The sequence below is a fragment of the Chiloscyllium plagiosum genome, unplaced genomic scaffold, assembly GCF_037043375.1.
Source record: "Chiloscyllium plagiosum isolate Xiang-an unplaced genomic scaffold, Cpla_swu_hap1 HiC_scaffold_3, whole genome shotgun sequence".
In the NCBI taxonomy this organism is placed as follows: Eukaryota; Metazoa; Chordata; class Chondrichthyes; order Orectolobiformes; family Hemiscylliidae; genus Chiloscyllium; species Chiloscyllium plagiosum.
Genome location: NW_028270141.1, coordinates 14,306,134 through 14,332,648, shown reverse-complemented (window position 1 = coordinate 14,332,648; position 26,515 = coordinate 14,306,134).

The following is a 26,515-nucleotide window of genomic DNA, read 5'->3' as shown; positions in this document are numbered from 1 at the left end:
ACCTATCATGTGGCTGACTAGATAAAGATCCCTTTGCATTGACTCCAAAATAAAAATCCTTTTCACCAGCGGATACATTTTGTATGAATGGACTCAGTCTGGTTCTCCTGTTTGCACACGTACTAAACATGACTAATTTTCCGTGGTATGTAATGAACCACCCACGCACTTGCTTCCTATTTTGTCTGAACTGATTCTGCCACATCAAGTGTGTGCAAGTTGAATAATTTAGGACAAAGCTCATCAGAATGTACATTGGGGTTTAAAGTAGATTTTAAAGGAATTATCAATTCAATTTGGAGAACTTTGAAGAAGTGCCTGCACAGGAAGCTTACAGGATGCTCAATTCCAAAGAACACACTGATCTGTGTTCAGTGCCATGTGATTTCTTTTTGAAATATTACATTTCAAACGCATTTACAAGTTACTTTTACTCAAACCTTAGTAGAATTAATGTGAAGGCTCATGAACGTATGCTACCAGACGTGATTGGCAATCTAATATTGTCACTGTGTTACTATTATATACTCTTCCTGTTAATTACCTTGCATCCTGCTTCCTTTAATATGAGCCACAGTACCAGAGACCCAAAGAAATATTGTGGCACCAACCCGCCCATTATGTCTTGCCCGGCCAAAGAAGAAACTAGCACACATTTTAACTTGAATGCATCCAAATTACCATTGCTTAGACCCTAACTCTCACATGTTCTGTCAAATATTCAGTTATTGGCATTCATTGGTTCTACCAATACCTAAAATTTAAAAAACTCATCCTTATTTTTCTATCTTACCATACATTAGTCCCTCTTTACTTCTAATCACCCACATCCATGAGGCTTTTCAAGAACTCTGAATTCTTTCAGTTGTTATATCTGTACAAACTTGCAAAATAGGAGAAGTAGACCATTTTCCCTGTCAAGCCTGTTGCACTACTCATACGTTCATGATTAATGCACAGGTAGTTCATCTGTAATGGTATAGTTGCAAAACCGCGCTTCATAGAAAATCGCTTAATAGAAATAATGGGGCCTATGGGAAAAGTGGGGTTGGAGCAGACCAGCGAAAAATATCACTCGCGATCGCTCAAAAATCATCCAAATGTCTAACGTAAAGTATAGCACAGCCTGAATGAAGGTTGAAATCATATTTATTAACAAAACAAAAGTAAATTTAACAAAGTACATTTAAAAAACATAAGAATCCCATTTCCCAAGGGCATTGGCCTGTGGTTCTGCATTGGATGTCCAGTGGTATCACCACTATACCAGAACCTTCTTTTAAAGGATTGCTCCCCTTCTGGAAAAGCAAGTAACCTGACTCTCATGGCAAATGTTGTGCAGGCAGTTGTTTGAACAAGCAATAATTTAAATGCAGATGAATTGAAGTCAAGGTTAGAGATGCAACTTAGTGGCAACAAGAACTTGTTTGGTGTATTGTGACAATGCTGCTCCTTTAACAAGGTTATGCTGTACTTGGTGTTTTTTGGAGCAGTCGTAAATGACACAGACTCTGAAAAGTCTAGGTTTAAAGGGTTTTAGGGCCAATTTGATAATAGCTAACAGATAATGCCTCAGGCAGAAGGCTTTCAAGTTTAAAAAAAAACACTTGTACAATGAAAGGGAGTGGCCAGTTCTCCCAGCTCAGCTTTTCTCTGATTTGACTTGGTTTTTAGCTGGAATGTAGAAAAAACTGCTGGACCCAAAGAAGCAGGTCCAGGTTGGTACTCTCTTTCTGACCTCTCTCCTGCAAGACCCTGTGTTTGATTTTACCTTTAGTGCCAAGGGGTGTGTATGGGGATTGTGACAAGTATTTGGAACAGCATCATTAAGTTGGGATGATCTGTTGGGTTTTTGGAGGGATTAAGATATTTGGTATTCTGTTTTATGTTGTTTGTGCTTCATTCAGTAATCTTGTAAATAAATTCTGTTTTGTTAAAACTAAGTGGTTTGACCAGTTACATCTCTCCTGGAATATCCAGTATACATCTACTTAAAACAACGAGCAAGGTTAGGGACTGGGCTACCTTCTTGAAATGTTTTCAGGGAGTCTGGCCTGGTCTATAACACTATGGATGAGTGACTAATTATCAATGACAAAAGTCTTTTGTCTACCAACAACTGTGTAATTGGTACACAGGAAAGTGAATATCTTACAGCCGAGTAACAAGACTTGGAGAGAAATGATGTGATCTCCACTAAGTCAAGAGTTGTCTCTCTGTTCTCTTCAGTGAACACTCATTTTAAACATGAAGGAAAATAGTTCCTCATTTCTTCAGCAGTTTTTACAAACTGTGGCTTTTAACCGATAAGTCAGAGATCTTTAAGTGGAAGCAAACAGATTAAGATGATTGACACACAACATTTTGACCAACATAAGAATCATAGGGTTCATCTCAGCAATTTGCACTGTCTTCCTCTGCCCATAATCTATTTTGCCTTAAACAGAAAGAGAAATTACTAGAGAAACTCAGCGGGTCTGGCAGCATCGGTGGAGAGAAAACAGTGTTAACATTTCAGGTCCAGTGACCTTTCGTCAGAACTCATGAACATACCTGTGATCCTGAGTGGATTCAAAACACGAAGAATGAAACTTTCAATTGGAATCCACGCAGAGTGAGTCTGAGTTGGAAGTAGTCACTGAGGAGTGAGGTATGGCTGTGGAAGCGAGCTTTGGCAACTACCTTATCAAACACTAGGAATGTTTGTGTGTGTATTTGTGTGGAAGAGAGGGAGTGTGTGTGTATGTGTGGGAAAGAGGGTGTATGTATGTGAGAGAGGGTGCGTGTGTTTGTGTGGGAGAGAGGGTGAGTCTGTGTGTGTGTGCGACAGTGTGTGTGTGGGAGAGAGGATGTGTGTGTGCATGTGTGGGAGAGAGAGTGTGTGTGTGTAAATGTGTGGGAAAATGTATATGTGGGAGAGAGGGAGTGTGTGTGTGGGAGGGTGTGCATATGTGTGAGTCTGTGTGTGTGTGCAACAGTGTGTGCGTGGGAGAGAGGATGTGTGTGTGCATGTGTGGGAGAGAGAGGGGGTGTGTGCGTGTGTGTGTAAATGTGTGGGAAGCGTATATGTGGGAGAGAGGGTTTGTGTGTGTGGGAGGGTGTGCATATGTGTGGGAGACAGGGTGTGAGTGTGTCAGAGAGAGGGTGTGTGTGTGAGGGTGTGTATATGTGTGGGAGAGAGGGTGTGTGTGTGTATGGGAAAGAGGGTATGTGTGTTTATGAGTGGGAGAGAGGGTATATGTATGTGAGAGAGAGTGTGTATGTGTGTGTCAGGGAGAGGGTGTGTATGGGAGAGTGTGTGGGAGACAGGATGTGTGTGTGCGAGAGGGTGTGTGTACATGGGAGACAGGATGTGTGTGTGTGCGAGAGGGTGTGTGTACATGGGAGAGAGTGTGTGTGTGGGGGAGAATGTGTACATGTGTGGGAGAGAGGGTGTGTGTGGGAAAGTGTGTATATGTGTGGGACACAGGGTGTGTGTATGTGTAGGAGAGAGGGTATATGTATGTGAGAGAGTGTATGTGTCAGAGAGAGGGTGTGTGTGGGAGAGTGTGTAGATGTGTGGGAGACAGGATGTGTGTGGGAGAGAGGGTGTGTGTGTATGTGTGTGAGAGAGGGTGTATGTATGTAAGAGTGTGTGTGTCAGAGATGGGGTGTGTGTGGGAGAGTGTGTATATGTGTGGGAGACAGGGTGTGTGTGTGGGAGACAGGGTGTATGTGTGGGAGAGAGGGTGTGTGTCTGTATGTGTGGGAGAAAGAGTGTATGTGTGTGAATGTGGGAGAGAGGCTGTGTGGGTGTGTGTGGGAGAGTGCATGTGTGGGAGGGAGGGTGTGTGGGTTGTGTGGGAGAGTGTGTGTATGTGTGGGAGAGAGGGTGTATGTAAGTGAGAGAGTATGTGTGTGTATGTGTATGGGAGAGAGGGTGTGTGTGTGTATGGGAGTGTTTGTGTGTGTGGGAGAGTTGTGTATATGTGTGGGAGAGTGTGTGTGGGAGTGTGTGTGTGTATGAGAGGGTGTGTGTACATGAGAGAGTATGTGTGGGAGAGAGGGTGTGTGTGTGTAAATGTGTGGGAAAGTGTATATGTGGGAGACAGGGAGAGAGAGTGTGTGTGTGGGAGAGTGCATACATGTGTGTGAGAGAGGGAGAGTGTGTGTGGGAGAGTATGTGTTTGTGTGGGAGAGAGGGTCTGTGTGAGTGTGGGAGAGAGGGTGTGCGTGAGTGTGTATGTGGGAGAGTGAGTGAGTATGTGTGGGAGTGAGGCTGTGTGGGTGTGTGTGGGAGAGTGTGTGTGTATGTGTGGGAGTGAGGCTGTGTGGGTGTGTGTGGGAGAGTGTGTGTGTACGTGTGGGAGTGAGGCTGTGTGGGAGAGTGTGTGTGTACGTGTGGGAGTGAGGCTGTGTGGGTGTGTGTGGGAGAGTGTGTGTGTACGTGTGGGAGTGAGGCTGTGTGGGTGTGTGTGTGTATGACAGTGAGCAAGAAAAAAGATTGGAATGGAAATCTTTTTGGAGAGAGTTGCAGAATGGCTTCAAGTTGGGCATGCCAGAAAGAGATGTCGCAGTGAGCTTTGCACTAAAATAAAGCAAAGAAATGCAGATGCTGGAAATTGGAAACAAAAACAGGAATTGCTGGAGAAGCACAGCAAGTCCAGCAACATCTATGCAGAGCAGGTCCAGTTACCTTTCTTCGGAATAGACCTATTTTATGTTGTCTGTGTGTGTGTCTGCATATGTGGACAGGTGTGTAGGGGATGTTGATAAGGAGCTTAGAATTTCTAATGTAGTTTTTATGCCAACAGTTTATAACCATTTAACTGTTTTTACCTCTGTACTTAACAACAACAATGACTGCAGATGCTGGAAACCAGATTCTGGATTAGTGGTGCTGGAAGAGCACAGCAGTTCAGGCAGCATCCAGGGAGGCTACTTGCGGAGCGTTTCAGAGAACACCTCTGGGACACCCGGACCAACCAACCCAACCACCCTGTAGCTCAACATTTCAATTCCCCCTCCTACTCCACCAAGGATATGCAGGTCTTTGGACTCCTCCATCGTCAGACCACAACAAAACGACGGTTGGAGGAAGAACGCCTCATCTTCCGCCTAGGAACCCTCCAACCACAAGGGATGAACTCGGATTTCACCAGTTTCCTCATTTCCCCTCCCCCCACCCTGTCTCAGTCAAATCCATCGAATTCAACACCGCCTTCCTAACCTGCAATCTTCTTCCCAACCTCTCCGCCCCCACCCCAGTCTGACCTATCACCCTCACCTTGACCTCTTTCCACCTATCACATTTCCGACGCCCCTCCCCCAAGTCCCTCCTCCCTACCTTTTATCTTAGCCTGCTGGACAAACTTTCCTCATTCCCGAAGAAGGGCTTATGCCCGAAACGTCGATTCTCCTGTTCCCTGGATGCTGCCTGACCTGCTGCGCTTTTCCAGCAACACATTTCCAGCTCTGATCTCCAGCATCTGCAGACCTCACTTTCTCCTGTATTAATAAACAAGCCAGGCAGATCTAGGAATTAACAAAATGAGGACCTGCCTTTCTTGTAAACTCACTTAAGTACAGTATAAGACTCATTTACAAGGTGAAATTCTTCTTTAATCCAACAACATGCATACAATACATGAGCATGTATAAAACAGAACATGCTAAAGAATGGGGAAGATGATGTTGGCAAAATGTCCATAGTTGAAAATGTGTTGCTGGAAAAGCGCAGCAGGTCAGGCAGCATCCAAGGAGCAGGAGAATCGACGTTTCGGGCATAAACCCTTCTTCAGGAAGAAGCCCTTCCTGAAGAAGGGCTTATGCCCGAAACGTTGATTCTCCTGCTCCTTGGATGCTGCCTGACCTGCTGCGCTTTTCCAGCAACACATTTTCAGCTCTGATCTCCAGCATCTGCAGACCTCACTTTCTCCTCGAAAATGTCCATAGTGAAAATAATTATATATCTGTTGTTCCTACAGGCCGTGAAGTCCTGTATTGTTGTGGTGATTTAAACTGTTTTTTTTTCTGGAGACAATCCCTTTAAACTACAATCTGTCTGTTCCCAGAGTGAATGTTGTAGCACTTGAAGTTCCTTTTACTTCAGAAATTTTCTCTCCCTCTGATGTATTCTAACTTGTAGCAGAGATAGGGTCTGAGCTTTTCAAAGCCTATTGAGAGAGAGAGAGATATGGCCTTCCTGATATTACTCCCTCCAGAAAGCTTCTAATGTTTGCTTTTCACAAGGCGGGGAGGCTGGGAATGAGTTTCCGTCATGTGATAGCTGGTTATTGGCACAGAGTTGTGAAAACCCATGTTAATGAAGGAGAATCGGTTTCCCATTGTAAAAGGTTTGAAGAAACTGCTGCTTACATAATGTGCTTTGTGAATTTTCTTTTTCTTTGGTGGGTACCTGGCTGTTGCTTTTCTCTTCAGGTTTTTCTCCAGACTGTTTGAAAAATGACAAAAATGAAATTCTGCAGAACTGCTGAGACATGTTTCCTGTTAATCCACATCCCAGACTTTTAAGAAACTTGGCCTGTCATGTAGGTTAGGTTACCTCTGCAGCCACTTTAAGACACAGTGTCCTGACTTATTTAAGTGTGTTTTCTTTCATAAGACAGTCTCCGGTATTAAATCAGGGGATGGAATTAAAAACATAATCATCGTTATATTACAACTTTCTAACTAAACTCTTGATTTCTCTGACTTTCTTCAGCCATCATCGTTGGCTGTTTCTTTATATGCTTGGAGTCTACTCTTTGAATCTCTCCCCCAAAGCACTTCCATTTTTCTCCTTTGCTCCTACAACTTGAATATTATTTGGGCACCTTACCTAAATGTGTCTGTCTTTGGCTCAGGGTTAGTTTATTGTCTGATAATACAGCTGTGAAGCATCTTAATGACATTTTACTGTGCTAAAAGCCATTTGGAAATAGTTCTTGTTGTTACCATTGGTCAAACATGCGTCTGCAGCAAAAATGTGACCGATGTATCAAGAGGTTTATTTTGTTGATGTGCTTTTCGCAAAAATAATACAAAAATAAACCACTTGGAACAAAACGAGTGAGAGATACGGTATACTGCATCATACTCACAAAGATGTAGCTTCTGTTCTTCTAAATATAAAAATGTAAAAAGTGGCTCTTCAGCTTACTAAAGTTGAGTAGATTGTAGCTGTGCTGAAAATGTGTTGCTGGAAAAGTGCAGCAGGTCAGGCAGCATCCCAGGAGCAGGAGAATCGACGTTTCGGGCATGAGCCCTTCTTCAGGAATGAGGAGGGTGTGCCAAGCAGGCTAAGATAAAAGGAAGGGAGGAGGGACTTGGGGGAGGGGCGTTGGGAATGCGATAGGTGGAAGGAGGTTAAGGTGAGGCCGGAGAGGGGGTGGGGGCGGAGAGGTCAGGAAGAAGATTGCAGGTTAGGAAGGTGGTGCTGAGTTCGAGGGTTGGGACTGAGACAAGGTGGGGGGAGGGGAAATGAGGAAACTGGAGAAATCTGAGTTCATCCCTTGTCGGTTGGAGGGTTCCTAGGCAGAAGATGAGGCGCTCTTCCTCCAGCCGTCGTGTTGCTATGGTCTGGCGATGGAGGAGTCCAAGGACCTGCATGTCCTTGGTGGAGTGGGAGGGGGAGTTGAAGTGTTGAGCCACGGGGCGGTTGGGTTGGTTGGTGCGGGTGTCCCAGAGGTGTTCTCTGAAACTTTCTGCAATATAGAGGAGGCCACATCGGGCGCAGCGGATGCAGTAAATGATGTGTGTGGAGGTGCAAGTGAATATTTGTGACGGATATGGAAGAATCCCTTGGGGCCTTGGAGGGAAGTAAGGGGGGAGGTGTGGGCGCAAGTTTTGCATTTCTTGCGGTTGCAGGGGAAGGTGCCGGGAGTGGAGGTTGGGTTGGTGAGGGGTGTGGACCTGACGAGGGAGTCACGGAGGGAGTAGTCTTTTCGGAACGCTGATAGGGGAGGGGAGGGAAATATATCCCTGGTGGTAGGGTCCGTTTGGAGGTGGTGGAAATGACGACGGATGATACGATGTATATGGGGGTTGTTGGGGTGGTATTGTAACTGTGTTTGTCCCAATGATTCAGGTCATCATGACATCAGATCATTTATTTATAGAGTTCCAAAGTGCTGAAAAATCTTAAACAGTGTTTTTGCAATGTAAGGTAAAGTACTGAGTCATTTAGTGACCTTGCACTGGATTTTGCAATTCTAAATTTTTGCTCATAATGGCAAGCATTGTGTCAGAATGTTTGAGTTTGCATTGTGCCTTTCTTTCCAGTTTTTCAAGAAATTTTAAAGAGAATTTCTTCTGAATTTCCAAGATCCATATGTTTATGTTTCACTCAATTGCTAATTTGGGAATATTTGCTCAGGCTGTGTTTGAGTATATCATTTCCAAATGAAGACATTTTTTCAATTTTTCTTCTTATCTCACTTCATGATCTGTCCAAACTCATCTTCTCCATGAGATCCAGCTCCTGCTTTTTCAACTGTATCCTTACTATATCTGATCAGACAATCTTCTTTCCTTACCAGCAAGCCACCTGATCTCATAAATGATTCCTAAGATGCTGCCTTTGAATTAAAGTGTGCTATTATTACCTCCCTCATCATAATTATACCTTGCCTCTTTGAATCTTAAACCAACTCTGCTTTCCTTCCCAAATTACAAGAAGACTAAAGATGGAAGGTGTCATTAACAGTGCTCCATGCAATACTTGCTCAATGACAACTTGCTCACTTACATTCAATTTGTGTTTTGCCAGGGCCAAGCCTCCTCACCACACTATAGAGTTGATTCAAACAAAAGAGCTGACTTTTGGAGGTGAGATGAGAATGACCACCTTTGACATCAAGGCCACATTTGACAAGCTGTGGCACTGGGGTGGCACGGTGGCTCAGTGGTTAGCACGGCTGCCTCACAGTACCAAGGACCCCGGGTTCAATCCCTGCCTTGGGTGACAGTCTGTGTGGAGTTTGCCCATCTCTCTGTGTCTGTGTGGGTTTCCTCTGGGTGCTCCGGTTTCCTCCCACAATCCAACGATTTGCAGGGCAAATGAATTGGACGTGTAGGGGAATGGGTCTGGGTGGGTTGCGCTTCGGCGGGCCGGTGTGGACTTGTTGGGCCGAAGGGCCTGTTTCCACACTGCAAGTAATCTAACCTAATAATAAATTGCCCCTAGTGTTGGATGCCTTAGTCAGGGGTAAATATAAGATAGGGATCTGGATGGGTTACTCTTCTGAGGGTCGGTGTGGACTTGTTGGGTCAAATGGCCTGTTTCCATACTGTAAGGAATCTAACCTAATCAAGGAGCCCTAGTAAAACTGGAATCAATGAGAATCAGGGAGAAATTCTCTGCTGATTGCAGCCATACTTAACACATAAGACAATGGTTGTAGTGATGGAAGGTCAGTCACCTCATTTTCAGGACAAGTCTGTGTGAGTTCCTCAGGGTGGTGCCCCAGGCCCAACCATTTTCAGCTGCTTCATCAATGATCTTCCTCCCATCATAGGTCTGAGATGGGGATTTTCACTGACGTTCAGCACCATTTGTGACTTTTCAGATACTGAAGCAGTCCATGTTCAAATTCAACAAGACCTGGACAATATCCAGGCTCAGGCTGAAAAGTGACAAGTAACATGTGCACCACATGTAGGCCAGGCAATGACCATCACCAATAAGAGACAATCTAATCTCTATCCCTTGACATTCATGCTGCTACCATTACTGAATCCCCCACTATCAACCTCTTTGGGGTTACCATTGATTATAAACTCAACTCGACAAGCCACATCAATACAATCTCTACAAGAGCAGGTCAGGGACTAGGAATACTCCAGTGAGTATCTCATCTCCTGACTCCCCAAAGTCTGTCCACTGTTTCCAAGGCACATGTCAGGAGTGTGATGGAATAATCCCCACTTCCCTGGATAGGTGCAGCACTAACAACACTAAGAAGCTTGATACCATCTAGGAGAAAGTACCCTGCTTGATTGACACCATATCCACAAATATTCACTCCCTCCATCACCACCGTTCAGTAACAGCAGTGTCTACGAGATGCACTGCAAATATTCACAAAAGGTCCTTAGACGGCATCTTCCAAACCCATTACCACTACTATCTGGAAGGACAAGGGGAACAGATACATGGGAACACAACCACATACAAATTGTCCTCCAAGCCACTCAACATCCTGACTTGGAAATATAGAGGAATCTCAATTATCCAACATTCGATTATCCGATTATCAGATTATCTGGCAAGATCGCAAGGTCCCGATGCTTGGCTAAACTATATTATCCGGCATTTGGTTTTCCAGAATTCGATTAACCGAACAAAATGCTGCCCAGCTGTGTCCTTTGGATAATCGAGGTTCCTCGATATTAATTGAATGAATGAATGAATTTAGTTTATTGTCATGTGTACCGAGGCACAGGGAAAAGCTTTGTCTTGTGAGGAATACAGGCAGAACACATAATTAAATAGCACAGAAACAGTGGCAAAAGCAAAAACGCAGGTACAGGCGAATGCTGAGTTTGTGAGTCCATTCAGTATTCCATCAACAGTAGGGTAGAAACTGTTTCGAAACCGGCTGGTGTGTGTGCTCAGGCTTCTGTACCTTCTCCCCGATGGTAGAGACTGTAGAAAAGCATTGCCAGGGTGGGATGGATCTTTGAGAATGCTGGCGGCCTTTCCTTGACAGCGGGCTTGGTAAATAGATTCTATAGATGGGAGGTTGGCCTTTGTGATTGTCTGGGCCGAGTACACCACTCTCTGTAACCATCTCCGATCTTGAATGGTACAGTTGTCGTACCAGGTAGTGATGCATCCAGACAGAATGCCCTCGATGGCGCACCTATAAAAGTTGGCAAGGGTATTCGCCGTCGTGCCAAATTTCCTCAGCTGCCTGAGGAAGAAGCAACGTTATTGGGCTTTTGTAACCAACGTATCCACATAAAGAGTTTAAGAAAGCTTGTTGTATTCATACACCCATCCAGATGCCTTTTAAATGCTGTAATTGTATCAGCCTCCACCACTTCCTCTGGAAGCTCATTCCACACATGCACCAACCTCTGTGTGAAAACGTTTCTCCTTAGGTCCCTTTTATATTTTTCCCCTGTCACCTTAAACCTTTCCCCTCTTGTTCTGGACTCCCGCACCCCAGGGAAAAGACCTTGTCTATTTGCTCTGTCCATGTCCCTCATGAATTTATAAACCTCGATAAGGTCACCCCCTCAGCCTCCGATGCTCCAAGGAAAACAGTCCCAGCCTACTCAGCCTCTTCCTGTAGCACAAACCCTCTAAAGTGATCAGGAAGCACCTTTAATGCTGGACCCTGAGCAATTTGGAAGAAAGTGGTGCAAGCGGGCATCAGAGCCGCCCCGCATTTGCCACGGGACTGTGCCTACATCGGTAAAACTATAGGAATTCATTTTGTGTTTTAAACGGCAGCCACAGCTTAAACCCACGGAACTCAGCAGCTGCCGGTCCGCCCACATGACCGGGAGATGGGAGCCAGAGGACAGATCAAATCCACACTAGGCCAGACACTAACCATGACTCATAGACCGAAACTCTGGAGCTAATTAATATGGAAACCCATCTCCAAATCAAATCAAGAGACTGACTGAAACACACCCGTATTCATCAATACAGAACCATCCTGACACAAAGGACAGGCATCCACCAGACAGGAATGAACAGACTAATACACACCAGCACCCCAAGGGAACAAAGAGGGGTGCTGGCCCCCAGCCTTCACAGAGAGAGACAAGCAGATAGAACCCGGACCCATTTACATAATCCAATTAGCACCCTACTGTGTGTACACTGCAACTCTCCTGGGAGGGCAGGAAACCCACCATTTGCACCTACTCCAGCGATAATGGGGAACTATCATCCCATTCATACTCAAAATCCTCACATCCTGACAAAGAAAGGTATATAATGTGTAGCAGCGCGCGGGAACGGCAGAACAGCCAAGATTCGGACTTCGGTTGGTCTCCACCGGTGTTACTGTATCAATAAACGTTACCGATTGTTGAACCGCACTCTGGGCTCGGACTGATATCATTTCATCCGCGCTAACAATTGGGGGCTCGTCCGGGATGAGGACGGCTGCTGGATCCCTGCGACGGCACTGGGTGAGTATCTTTACTCTTTTACTTCTCGTGTAAAAGTCTCCCAGTGCCCCGCAAGGGACTTCACTGCCGGCCGTTATCTGAACCTGTGAACAGAGTGAGTCCTGCAGTCGTGTAACGGTAGAGTACTCTTTAAAAGTGTGTGTGTGTGTGTGTGTGAGTGATCCTTCGCGGGTGGGCGATTGGGGTCGCGGAACACTAGTAAATGTGTGCGTGATTATTATTATTGTCATTTATTGTTAATGTGCTACTGTGACTGACGGACTATCCTTGGACCGACGACTTTAGGTACGAGACCCCGACAGATTGACCCCCCCTGTTTAAAAACCGACCAAACAAGCCTTCCTGGTTGACCTCTGCAGTGGGAGATAGGGGACCCATTGTATATTGAGCCCGGTTTTAGCGCCTTCCTTGCGTACGCGGTAGAGGCTGGGAGCTCTACGCGCGCTACAAGAAGGGAAGTCCTCCAAACCAGCCCGAGACGCGGAGCCTCTGGGCCAAGCGATGGTTACGCGCTCTGCCCATTGACTTCGCGGTCCTGAGGTGTTGGCCTCTGCAGGATCAGGCGCGTTTAGGTCTGAGTTCACGCCGCCCCCTTGCACTCGGGCCCCTGGTTCATGCCCATTGTTCGTGGGGTACACACGGCCGCTGAACATCAGGCGGTGAGAGAGAGACACACGGAAACCCAGGGTCGTGCGCTCAGGAATCGACATGCGCCCCGTGTGTAACTATCCCCACCCCTGCCCAGGGTTGACCCGCGGGGCTAGGGTTCGACTTACAGGGAGTGGGCTCCCCGACTGGGAGATTAATAAGCTCGTGCCAGCGACATCCCTTAGCACGCCTGCTGGCTTTACTTTAGTTTAGCTTCTGTCAAGTTACACCCGCTGCGCCCCTACCATGGGTGGAAGCGCGGCTGAAGACCTAGATTGGGGGCCGGAGGGTTCCCTTACCCGTTTTATAGCCGACGAGAATAAAAAAGTTATTAAGGCTATGCTTCGCTCAGGCTGACGACCCGCTGACCCGCTGGATGTACAGCGCGAGTGGTGGGCCCGCCAGAAGAAAGATAGGTACGAGAAAGCTTGCGTCCCGGTGCTACAGGCACACGTTAGGCTTGCTGGCAAGGTTCAGCTTTATGTCCAAGACAAGAAAAAGCAGGCCACAGAGCACCTAGAAGCCCAGGCGCTTGCTGCCCGTACGGTTTTACCAACCTTATCCGATGCGCCCAGCGCCCCGCCGTCCCCCACCTGGGACTGGGAGGGGCTCACGGACAATCCGGACCCCCGGGAATCACGTACGGGCTATGAAAGTTGAATATACCCCCGGGAGCGGGGAGAGGGGACGGGCCACGACCCTTGCCCATAACCCCTGCCTTAAGATGACCTATGTCTCCCTGACCCCGGGCGACACCATGAAACTTCTGGACAGGCTCCCCGCCCTTAAGCCCCGGTACAATAATGCTGAATTTTGGCAGAGGCTTAGGGAGATGCAGATCTGCCACAACCTTCACAATAGGGACATGGCCGGCCTGGTCCGGACCAAACTCCCGGAGAACCTGTGGTCCAGGCTCCAGCCGTGCACCAGAATGGGTCCTGGTGCGCTGACCTCAGTGACAACCGTCGCGAACAGGAGGTTGCCCTCGCCGACTTCAAGGCTAATGTCAGCGAGGCGTTAGGCCATACACCGGTCGACTGGAACGTCATTGTGGGTATCACTCAGAAGCCTGGGGAGGGCGCCCAGGAATATGGGGTCCGCAAGTTTGAGGCGTTCCAAGCACACAGCGGGGTTCCCGACGTGGCCAGTCCGGAAGCCGGATGGGAGCTACAGGCTCACCATCGACTACACGGCACTCAATAGGGTCACCCTCAAAGAGCACCCTATCGTAGCCAACCTGACCACCATCTTCAACGGCCTCGAACCCTCACACCGGATCTTTACGGTCCTGGACGTGGCGAATGGCTTTTGGTCCATTCCCCTGCACCATGACTCACAGGACAAGTTTGCCTTCACGCTGTGGGACAGACAGTATACATGGACCCGCCTGCCGCAGGGCTTCCACAACAGCCCGAACATTTTCCACAGGGTCATGAGCCAGACCCTGGAGGGGTGCGACCTCTCCCCCTTCTCGAGCACCCTCCTACAGTATGTAGACGACCTTATGATCGTGTCCACGGACGCGCGCCACCACCTGGGAGCCCTGGCCGCAGTCCTGCGGACCCTCGGCCGGGCAGGATTCAAAATAAAGTCCGGTACCTGGGACATGACATCAGCCAGGGAAGCATGACCCTACCCCCCCGACCGCAAGTCGGCCATCGCTGACATGCCGCGGCCGGACACAGTCAGGGGAATCCGCCGCGTCTTGGGGCTTTTTAACTACTGCTGCTCTTTCATTGCACATTTCGCCACTATGGCCGAGCCCATTCAGCGCCTAGTGAAGGGGGGCAGGCCAGGAGCGGAGAGAGTGGTATGGGGACCCGAACAGGACGACGCTTATTCTAAGTTAAAGTCCCATCTCCTCAGCGCCCCGGCCCTGCGCCTCCCCGACCTATCGAAGCCCTTCCACATCTTTTACGGCCTCGAAGGGAGATTTTACAGCGCTGTTGTCACCCAAACCTCAGGGGACCACATGAGACCAGTGGGTTACTACTCCACAAAGGAGTCCCCGGTCGTGAAGGGCATGCACCGCTGCGTGGCGGCACTGGATTGCGCCGCATGGGCGGTCTGGGTGTGTGAGCCGGTCACCATGTCCGGCCAGATAATACTACACACTAGACACACGATAGTTGAACTCCTGAACACGGGCCGCCTCCGGACGGTCTCGGATGGCCACAGGGCAACTTGGGAGGCGGTTCTCCTCCCCCGGGACCACTCCATTCAGATCGTTAGGGACACAGCACTAAACCCCGCCGACGGGATTATCGCGGTGGGGGAACCCCACCATTGCCAGGCCGCCATCGACTCGGCAGAGGGGGACTGCATGGCCGACAACCCGGTCCTTGATCCCGACCTGACCTTGTATGTGGACGGCTCACATAGGTTTGTCGAGGGGTCCTACCAAACGGGATGGGCGGTGGTCGACCATACCGGGACCACCCGAGCACAGGGAACGATGGGGGGACGACACCTCCGCCCAGGTCGCGGAGTTGGTCGCCCTCACCGCCGCACTCCGCCTGGGAACAGGCAAGCGGGTAAACATCTTTACCGACAGCCAGTACGCTTTCGGGGTAGTCCATGATTACATGGCAGCGTGGAGCTGCCGGGGCTTTATTACGGCTGGCGGTGGCCAGATTAAACACGAAAATACGGTCCGCGACCTGGTGGCGGCTGCACGCCTCCCCCTGCTCGCTGTGGTGGTGAAAATCAAAGCACACCAGCGGGCCACCACCGCTGAACAGCTAGGGAATCATTGGGCCGACCTGGCCGCCAAGGCCGCCGCGGGCGCGGCGCTACCGCCCGCGTATGCAGCACCGGCTACTGAGGTCCGGGACGTGAACGTCCTGGACGTCCAGAATTGCGCACAGCCCGGAGAGGTAGAGGACTGGCTGGCAAAGGGCGCAGCCCACGACCCCGATGGAGTGTGGCGGCACGGCGGCAGGGTCTTGGCCCCCGCGGCCATCAGAACGATCTTGATGCATGGAATAAATGTAATGGAGGAAGTAAATGGACAATCCACCTGGGGACTTACTCTTCAACTGGGACGTTCCAATGACATTTAAGACATGAATGTGATCCCATATATCTGAGATAGGATCAAGGATGATTTACTTGCTTTCTAGTTTAAGGGATTCTGAGAGAGCTGATCAATCTAATGTATGAAGTTTTAACTGTGGTCTTGGGCCTTGCTGTAAGTCTGCAGTAGTGAGTACAGTGGGTTCTTTCTTGATTATATGTTTTATTGAGATATGTCTCTGGATTAAACGTAAAAATATAAGCCATAAGTGTTAAGTTAGTCAGGTGCAGTTTTTAGTAGAGGAATAAGACAGTGCTATTTTCTGGGTCTATAGATTTAAAGAAGCAAAAATGGCCTTTAGTAGAGTGGTATGCTCTTCTTGTTGGATATGGGAGTTTAGGGAGAGTTTACAGGTACTGAGGATTATATCTGCAATAAATACTGTTGGTTGCGAATCCTATCAGATTGAATGGATCGGTTGGAGTGACAGTTAGAAACAATGAGGAATTTACAAGAGCAAGGGGATGTGATGGAATGCAGTTATAGGAAGGGAGAAAAGTTGCAGATACAGACACACAGATGGGTTAATTCCAGGAAAGGGAAGAGAGGTAGGCAGCTAGTGCAGGAGTCTTTTGTGGATATACCCATTTCAAACAGGTATGCTGTTTTGGAAAATGTAGGGGCTGATGGATTCTCAGGGAATGTAGCACGATCAACCAAGTTTCTGGTATTGAGACTGGCTCTAATGCAATGAGGGGTACGTCAGGTTCCAAGACATCGATTCTGTAGTCTGAGACATAGATAGACTCTCCAGCCCAAGGCACAGATAGACGTTTCTGTGGCCAGCAGCGAAAAAGCAGAATGGTGTGCTACCTCCATGGTGCCAGGATTAAGGATGTCTCAGAGAGGGTGCAGAATGTTCCCCCAAAGGGGAGAGGGACCAGCAGGAGGTCATTGTACATATTGAAACCAAAGACATAGGAAGGGAAAAGGTTGAGATTCTGAAGGGAGGTTACAGAGAGTCAGGCAGGAATTTAATATGGACATCCTCGAGAGTAGTAATATCTGGATTACTCCCAGTGTTACAAGCTAGTGAGGGTAGGAATACGAGGATAGAGCTGATGAATGTAAGGCTGAGGAGCTGGTGTATAGGAAAAGGGTTCACATTTTCGATCATTGGAATCTCTTCTTGGTTGAAGTGACCTGTACAAGAATGATGGATTTTGCCTGAATTGGAAGGGAACTAAGAAACTGGCAGGGAAATTTGCTAGAGCTGCTCGCGAGGATTTAAACCAGTAAGGTGGGGGGGTGGGGGGATCCAGGGAGATAGTGAGGAAAGTGATCAATCTGAGACTGGTACAGTTGAAAACAGAAGCGAGTCAAACAGTCAAGGTAGGTAGGGACAAAGCAGAGAACAAGGTAGGACTGATAAATTAAACTGCATTTATTTCAATGCAAGAGGCCTAACAAGAAAGGCAGATGAACTCAGGGCATGGTTAGGAACGTGGGACTGGGATATCATAGCAATTACAGAAACATGGCTCAGGGATGGGCAGGACTGGCAGCTTAATGTTCCAGGATACAAATGCTACAGGAAGGACAGAAAGGGTGGCAAGAGAGGAGGGGGAGTGGTGCTTTTGATAAGGGATAGCATTACAGCTGTGCTGAGGGAGAATATTCCCGGAAATACATCCAGGGAAGTTATTTGGGTGGAACTGAAAAATAAGAAAGGGATGGTCACCTTATTGGGAATGTATTATAGAGACCTAATAGTCAGTGGGAAATTGAGAAACAAATTTGTAAGGAGATCTCAGCTATCTGTAAGAATAATAGGGTGGTTATGGTAGGGGATTTTAACCGACTGAACATAGACTGGGACTGCCATAGTGTTAAGGGTTTAGAAAGAGAGGATATGTTAAGCATGTACAAGAAAATTTTCTGATTCAGTATGTGGTTGTACCTAATAGAGAAGGTGCAAAACTTTACCTAGTCTTGGGAAATAAGGCAGGTCAGGTGATTTGAGGTGTCAGTGGAGCCAGCGAAGATAATTCTATTAGTTTTAAAATCCTGATGGAAAAGGATAGATCAGATCTAAAAGCTGAAGTTCTAAATTGGAGAAAGGCCAATTTTGAGAGAATGAGGCAAGAACTTTTGAAAGCTGATTGGGTGCAGATATTTGCAGGTAAAGGGACGGCTGGAAAAAGGAAAGCCCTTCAGAAATGAGATAACGAGAGTCCAGAGAAAGTATATTTCTGTTAGGGTGAAAGGAAAGGCTGGTAGCTATAGGGAATGCTGGATGATTAAAGAAATTGAGGGTTTGGTTAAGAAAAAGAAGGAAGCATATGTAGGGTATAGACAGGATAGATCGAGTGAATCCTTAGAAGAGTTCAAAGGAAGTAGGAGTATACTTAAGAGGGAAATCAGGAGGGCAAAAAAGGAACATGAGATAGCTTTGGTAAATAGAATTAAGCAGAATCCAAAGAGTTTTTACAAATACATTAAGGATAAAAGGGTAACTAGGGAGAGAATAGGGCCCCTCAAAGATCAGCAAGGTGGCCTTTGTATGGAGCCGCAGAAAATGGGGGTGATACTAAATGAGTTTTATGCATCAGTATTTACTGTGGAAAAGGACATGGAAGTTATAGACTGTAGGGAAATAGATGGTGACATCGTGCAAAATGTCCATATTACAGAGGAGGAAGTGCTGGATGTCTTGAAACGGGTAAAGGTGGATAAATCCCCAGGACCTGATCAGGTGTACCCTAGAACTCTGAGGGAAGCTGAGGAGAGGTGCCAGAAGACTGGAGGTTGGCTAACGTGGTGCCACTTTTTAAGAAGGGTGGTAAGGACAAGCCAAGGCACTATAGACCAGTGAGGCTGACGTCGGAAGTGGGCAAGTTGTTGGAGGGAATCCTCAGGGACAGGATGTACATGTATTTGGAAAGGCAAGGACTGATTAGGGATAGTCAACATGGCTTTGTGCATGGGAAATTATGTCTCACAAACTTGTTTGAGTTTTTTGAGGAAGTAATAAAGAGGATTGATGAGGGCAGAGTGGTAGATGTGATGTATGTGGACTTCAGTAAGGCGTTCAACAAGGTTCCCCATGGGAGACTGATTAGCAAGGTTAGATCTCATGGAATACAGGGAGAACCAGCCATTTGGATACAGAACTGGCTCAAAGGTAGAAGACAGAGGGTGGTGGTGGAGGGTTGTTTTTCAGACTGGAGGCCTGTGACCAGTGGAGTGCCACAAGGATCGGTGCTGGGCCCTCTACTTTTTGTCATTTAAATAAATGATTTGGATGCGAGCATAAGAGGTACAGTTAGTAAGTTTGCAGATGACACCAAAATTGGATGTGTAGTGGACAGCGAAGAGAGTTACCTCAGAATACAACAGGATCTTGACCAGATGGGCCAATGGGCTGAGAAGTGGCAGATGGAGTTTAATTTAGATAAATGCGAGGTGCTGCATGCATTTTGGGAAGCAGATCTTAGCAGGACTTATACACTTAATGGTAAGGTCCTAGGGAGCGTTGCTGAACAAAGAGACCTTGGAGTGCAGGTTCATAGCTCCTTGAAAGTGGAGTCGCAGGTAGATAGGATAGTGAAGAAGTCGTTTGGTATGCTTTCCTTTATTGGTCAGGGTATTGAGTTCAGGAGTTGGGAGGTTATGTTGCGGCTGTACAGGACATTGGTTAGGCCACTGTTGGAATATTGCATGCAATTCTGGTCTCCTTCCTATCAGAAAGATGTTGTGAAACTTGAAAGGGTTCAGAAAAGATTTACAAGGATGTTGCCAGGGTTGGAGGATCTAAGCTACAGGGAGAGGCTGATCAGCTTGGGCTGTTTTCCCTTATAGAAGTTTACAAAATTATGAGGGGCATGATAGGATAAATAGACAAAGTCTTTTCCCTGGGGTCGGGGAGTCCAGAACTAGAGGGCACAGGTTTAGGGTGAGAGGGGAAAGATATAAAAGAGACCTAAGGGGCACCTTTTTCACACAGAGGGTGGTATATGGATGGAATGAACTGCCAGAGGAAATGGTGAAGGCTGGTTCAATTGCAACATTTAAGAGGCATTTGGATGGGTATATGAATAGAAAGGGTTTGGAGAGATATGGGCCGGGTACTGGCAGGTGGGAGTAGATTAGGTTGGGATATCTGGTCAGCATGGACGGGTTGGACCGAAGGGTCTGTTTTCATGCTAAACATCTCTATGACTCTATGACTCTGGAAGGAAGTGCTAGATGTCTTGAAATGCACAAAAGACCCCCAGGACCTGATCTCGAACTCTAGAACTCTGTGGAAAGCTTGGGAAGTGATTGCTGGGCCTCTTGCTGAGATATTTGTAACATTGATAGTCACAGATGAGGTCTTCTGGACTTCAATGAGGCATTTGACAAGGTTCCCCATAGGAGACTGTGTAGCAAGGTTAGATCTCATGGAATACAGGGAGAACCAGCCATTTGGATACAGAACTGGCTCAAAGGTAGAAGACAGAGGGTGGTGGTGGAGGGTTGTTTTTCAGACTGGAGGCCTGTGACCAGTGGAGTACCACGAGGATCGGTGCTGGGTCCACTACCTTTCATCATTTATATAAATGATTTGGGTGTGAGCATAAGGGGTATAGTTAATAAGTTGTCACCAAAATTGAGGGTGTAGTGGACAGCGAAGAAGGTACCTCAAATTACAATGGGATCTTGACCAGATGGGCCAATGGGCTGAGAAGTGGCAGATGGTGTTTAACTTAGATAAATGCGAGGTGCTGCATTTCGAAAAGTAAATCTTAGCAGGACTTACACACTTAATGTTAAGGTCCTAGGGAGTGTTGCTGAACAAAGAGACCTTGGAGTACAGGTTCATAGTTCCTTGATTGTAGAGTCACAGGTAGATAGGATAGTGAAGAAGGTGTGTTTGATATGCTTTCCTTTATTGGTCAGAGTATTGAGTACAGAAGTTGGGAGGTCATGTTGCGGCTGTACAGGATATTGGTTAGGCCATTTTGGGAATATTACGTGCAGTTCTGGTCTCCTTTCTATTGGAAGGCTTATGTGAAACTTGAAATGGTTCACTAAAGGTTTCCAAGGATGTTGCCAGGTTTGGAGGATTTGAGCTATAGGGAGACGCTGAATTGACTGGGACTGTTTGCCCTGGAGCGTCGGAGGCTGAGGGGTTTATAAAATCATGAGGGCATGGAAGGCGTAAATAGACAAGGTCTTTTCCCTGGGGTGGGGGAGTCCAGAATTAGAGGGCATAGGTGTAGGGTGAGAAGGGAAAGATATAAAAGAGACCTAAAGGTCACCCTTTTCACGCAGAGGGTGGTGCGTGTGTGGAATGGGCTGCCAGAGGAAGTGGTGGAGGCTGGTACAATTGCAACATTTAAAAAGCATGTGGATGGGTATATGAATAGGAAGAGTTTGGAGGGATATGGGTCGGGTGCTGGCAGGTGGGAATAGATTGGTTTGGGATATCTGGTCAGCATGGACGAGTTGGACTGAAGGGGTCTGTTTCTGTGCTGTACATCTCTATGACTCTATGACTCTCTAACTGCAGTCTTCCTGACATGTGTGGCAAGTGGTATTTATTTTGTCAGCTCGATGAGGTGTTTGTAGGCTCTCTCGCCTCATGTTCACCTCTGCCCATTCCAAACAAAGTCCCTTGATGTACTTCCTAAATAGGGCTTATCCATTTTGGTAGGTCACAAACCAATGACTCCAAAGAGTTGGCAGCAATGTGCAATGACATTACAAGGCATAAGAAACATGGAGATCAACGCTGTACGGTAGTCTTGGGTTTTGGATCCTCACCCTCAAATACTCTTTTCCCAGTTCGGCAAAAGCTGAGCTAACTTATTGGAGGTGGTGTTAAATTCAACATCAATAACTTCTTCCAGATGAAGCTTTTGCGATGAAAAATATGATTTCCATTTTCCAGGATTTCACCCATTGATTTTTATATCATGAGGATTATGGTCACATATAGTGAATAAGAAGTATAAGTTAAATTATGCAGAATGCGCAATTAGAGTTGAATACAAAAGAGTGTATGAGTCCTTAGATCCATTGTATTACCTCATAGATGCCAAACCAGATAGAAAGTCTACCTTTAACACAGTTACATGACTTTACAATGGGATGTTCTAGTAGAAAGCTCCCACTTCACCATCAATCACTGTCTTGGTGCAATGCCACCAGTGTAGTCCATTCATTTATACAGTTATGCGTATGTAATGTGCAATAACATCAGTAAACATAGAATGCAGACTATGCATAATCAATGTTATTATAGCAATATAAATAGTTAGTCTTGTTAATAAACTTCATGACATCTATCTGCTGAATCTGATCTCTGTGTTATATATTAATGCGCTAATATATAGGGAAGCATTCAGACCATTTTGTACTGGGAGTGTTGTTTGACCCATGAAGCTACGTCAACATCCATAAATGATTGGTTAAAATGTCAGGTATTCTGCTGTTGGGAAATCCGAACAAATTATTTTTCTTGGCACTTGTAGTGCTGGCCTCTCAGTGCTGGCAGCAACTCTGGGAAGAATCCAGACAACATTCCATGTTACAAAAACTACATTCTTTTCAATCACCAAGTAGGACATTAGGAAACGGTTAAGATGGTCTGAACGTTTTTTATGCAACTATTCATCATTTGAATCTCACTACATAGTATTGAGCAGAGCAGGGAGATTTCAAGTCTATGTTCATGTGGGCATAAAGGAGTGCCAGAAAATCCAGAATCAATATGAATCAGGGAGTAACTCATTGCTGGATGCAATCACATTTAGCACGCAGGAAGACAATGTTGAAGGTCAGCCATGAAGAGAAAATGAGGTCTGCAGATGCTGGAGATCAGAGATGAAAATGTGTTGCTGGAGAAGCGCAGCAGGTCAGGCAGCATCTCGGGAACAGGAGAATCGACGTTTCGGGCATTAGCCCTTCTTCAGCTCTGGGACATCGCTGGAGTAGTTCATCAGGGGAGAGTCCTAGGTCTAACCATCTTCAGTTGTTTCATCAATGATCTTCTCTCCATTATAAGGTGAGGTTGTTTGTCTATGATTCCACGATGTTCAGTAACATTTCTGACTCCTCGGATACTGAAGCATTCCATGTTAAGATGTAACATGACCTGGGCAATATCTACACTTGGGCTGACAAGTGGCAATTGTGTCACACAAGTGCCAGGCAATGACCATCTCCAACAAGGGAGAATCTGACCATTGCATCTTGGCATTTAATTCTACCATCACTGAATCCCCCACTATCAATGTCAAATGGGTTACCAAAGACCTGAAACTTAACTGAGACTAGCCGTATAAAATACAATGACTACAAGAGCAGATCACCAACTAGATACTCTGAGTCCAAATGAAGGGCTTATGCCCGAAACGCCGACTCTCCTGATCCTCCAATGCTGCCTAACCTGCTGTGCTTTTCCAGCGCCACACCTTTTGACTCTGATTTCCAACATCTTCAGTCCTTACTTTCAACTTGGTACTCTGTTGAGTAACTCGTTTCTTGACTCCTCAAAGCCTGTCCACCATGTGATGGAATGTTCCCTATCTGCCTGGATGGGTGCAACTCCAAAAACACTGAAGATACTTGAAATGTTTCAGCACAAAACATCTGCTTGATTGACACCACATCCACAAATATCCACTCTCTCCATGACTGTAGTTCAGTTGCAGCAGTGTGTACCATCTACAAGATGCACTGCAAACATTTAACAAGTGTCCTTAGACAGTTCCTTCCAAATCACTTCCATATAAAAAGACAAGGGTAGCAGATACATAGGAACATCATCACCTGCAAATTCTTCTCAAAGCCACTCATGATCTGAATTTAGAAATATAGGTCAAAATCATGGAACTCCCTCCCTAACAGCATTTTATGTGTACCACTAACGAATATACTGGAGTGGTTTAAGAAGGCAGCTCACTGCCAACTTTTCAAGGGCAATTAGAATTGGACAATAAATGAACAAAGTTAACAAAGCCCATATTTTGCATCTTTTCTATTTTGTGTAGTATTTGGTCATTTCTTTTGAATGACCAAAAGAAAAATCATTCTCACAAGATAGCAACAAGGTTTTGACTGTGGCTGGGATTTGAGGATGACGTACATGGTGATTTGAGAAGTTCTGGTTCTGAGCTTTAAGCTTCTCTGCCAAGCATGTGTATGAGGTGACTATTGTCCTGCTCTCCTATTAGACAACCGATGGTGCTTTAGCCTGGGTGTCACCATGCCTCAGGCAAAAGGAGTAGGAATTGAACCCCCTTATGCTCCATCACAAACCAGCTATCCAGCCAACAGAGCTAGTCAAGCATGTACATTCAGGAGTCAAACTTAAACCATCCCTTTGATTTGAACTATATCAGTGAATGGAAAGACAAAGTGAGTATTTTCTGAATTCCTGACATACATCCAGGAGTTGAGGTGTTATAAAGAGAGCAGAACCGATTGTCATAGAGTCATGGAGTTACATAGCATGGAAACAGATCCTTCTGTCCAACTCATGCATGCTGACCAGATGTCCGAAGATAATTCTAATCACCATTTGCCAACATTTGGCCCATATCCCTGTAAATCCTTCCTATTCATATACTCATCCAGATGCCTTTAAAATGTTGTAATTGAACCAGCCTCCGCCACTTCCTCTGGCAGCTCACTCCATACATACACCACCCTCTGCATGAAAAAGTTGTCCCTCAGGCCCCTTTTCAATCTTTCCCCTCTTACCTGAAACCTATGTCCTCTAATTTGAGACTCCCATACCTGGGCAAAAGATATTGCCAATTTACCCTATCCATGCCCCTCATGATTTTATAAACCCCTGAAAGGTCACCCCTCAGCCTCCAACGATCCAGTGAAAATTGCCCCAGCCCATTCAACCTCTCCCTATAGTTCAAACCCTTGAGTCCTGGCAACATTCTTGTAATATTTTTCTGCATCTTTGTATTTTGTGTAGCATTTGTGGAGTAAACATAAGGCACTTATGGTGGTCAGAGGGAGTAAGAAAATCACAGAGTGACTCTGTTTTCAGCATGTTTGCAAATGTTGGAGCTCTCAATGGACGTATGTTTAAGCTCAGCTGCATACCCAGAGCCCTGGTCAAGCAAATACCTTGTAGGCTGAAGAGAAAGAATAATGTAATAATTTGTGAGGAAGAATCATAGAAATTTGACAATATGGAAGGGGGCCATTCAGCCCATTGCATAGGTAACAACTGCTCAGTTGCCATCCAGCCTAATTGCTCTGCCCAGATCTTGGCAGCTGTCCATTCTAATAGACGCAGTTCAGCCACAAGACTTCCCAGCAGAGTATAAGATGTTAGATGCTATGTGCTCAAAATTTTCCCACTTCTGAAAAGTCACAGACAAAAAACTATCACAACAACAATGAATAATTCACTTGATTCACTGCACAGCCACGTCGAGTACTGATTCTTGTTGCTAGCCAACCATGCCATTGTATTAAACAAACTCAAAATAATATGTCAAGATCATAATAGTTCCTATAGGGAAGAACGAAGTATGGTCACGGATGTTCTGCAAAAAGCTGGCAGTTTTGCTTCAGAGCCACAGACCTTTGTTCTGATAAGTACATCTTCAGTCCCTGTGAGCAAGCTGCTATGCTGTTGCACAAGTGTTGCTAACGGTTTACCCAATGCTTCATCAAGCAGTAAAGATAAACCTTTCTGCAGACACATTGCTGGTATTTCCATCCGAACTTGGTGCCGCCTACGCACTGGAACAGGAATGTGCCCTGGATCAGTTCCCATTCTATCCCTTCATAGAGACAATTTCTTACTCAGGCCACCTTGTCCAATGATACCTCGTAAATTCAGACAGACATCCTTCATCAATGACACCAACTTGAAATGTCATCACCTAGTTTTCTTCTTGAAAGATGTTAACTTACTGGATAATCTGGTTTTATATGATTTTTCTGCCACTGTAAACCCTTTCACAGTCCCAATTGCCTTACAATTAGTTGTTTTAAAAAACTGATTTCTATCATTTAAAAGGAAATTGTCAAAATGACAGAGAGGAAGCAATTGTATACTTATGCCTGAAAACTCTGTCATATTGGTAAAAATGATAGTAATTGTAAAGAAGTCAGTCAGGTGGACCTCATAGAGTATGAGCTGCCTGATTGGTGCTGTTAATCTGGTCCAATCAGGGAGCCTTGGCTGATAGATATCAACAGGAGTGTCGAGGGGTTCTGTTCACTCTGAGACCTGGCTCTGAGGGAGTTGGATCAGTTTCAAGGTCTCTCCACAAATAAATAAAGAGTGAGGAAGGTTCACCGAACCCAAAATGTTAACTCTGATTTCTCTTCCTAGATGCTGCCAGACTTGCTGAGCTTTTCTAACAACTTCTGTTTTTGTTGTTGATGATGATGGGATATCGGCCTCTATGAACTTATTTTAAAAACAATGAATGTCTTTTGCCCAAGATGGAAGTAGGAGATCATTCCCTTGTATAAGCATCTCCTTTTCCAGGAGAAAGTGAGGGACTGCAGATGCTGGAGATTAGAGTTCAAAAGTATTGCACTGGAAAAGCACAGCAGGTCAGGCAGCATCCGAGGAGCAAGAGAGTCGATGTTTCAGGCATAAGCATTTCTTCATTCCTGATGAAAGGCTTATGTCCGAATCGTCTCTTCTCCTGTTCCTCGGATGCTCCCTGACCTGCCATGCTTTTCCAG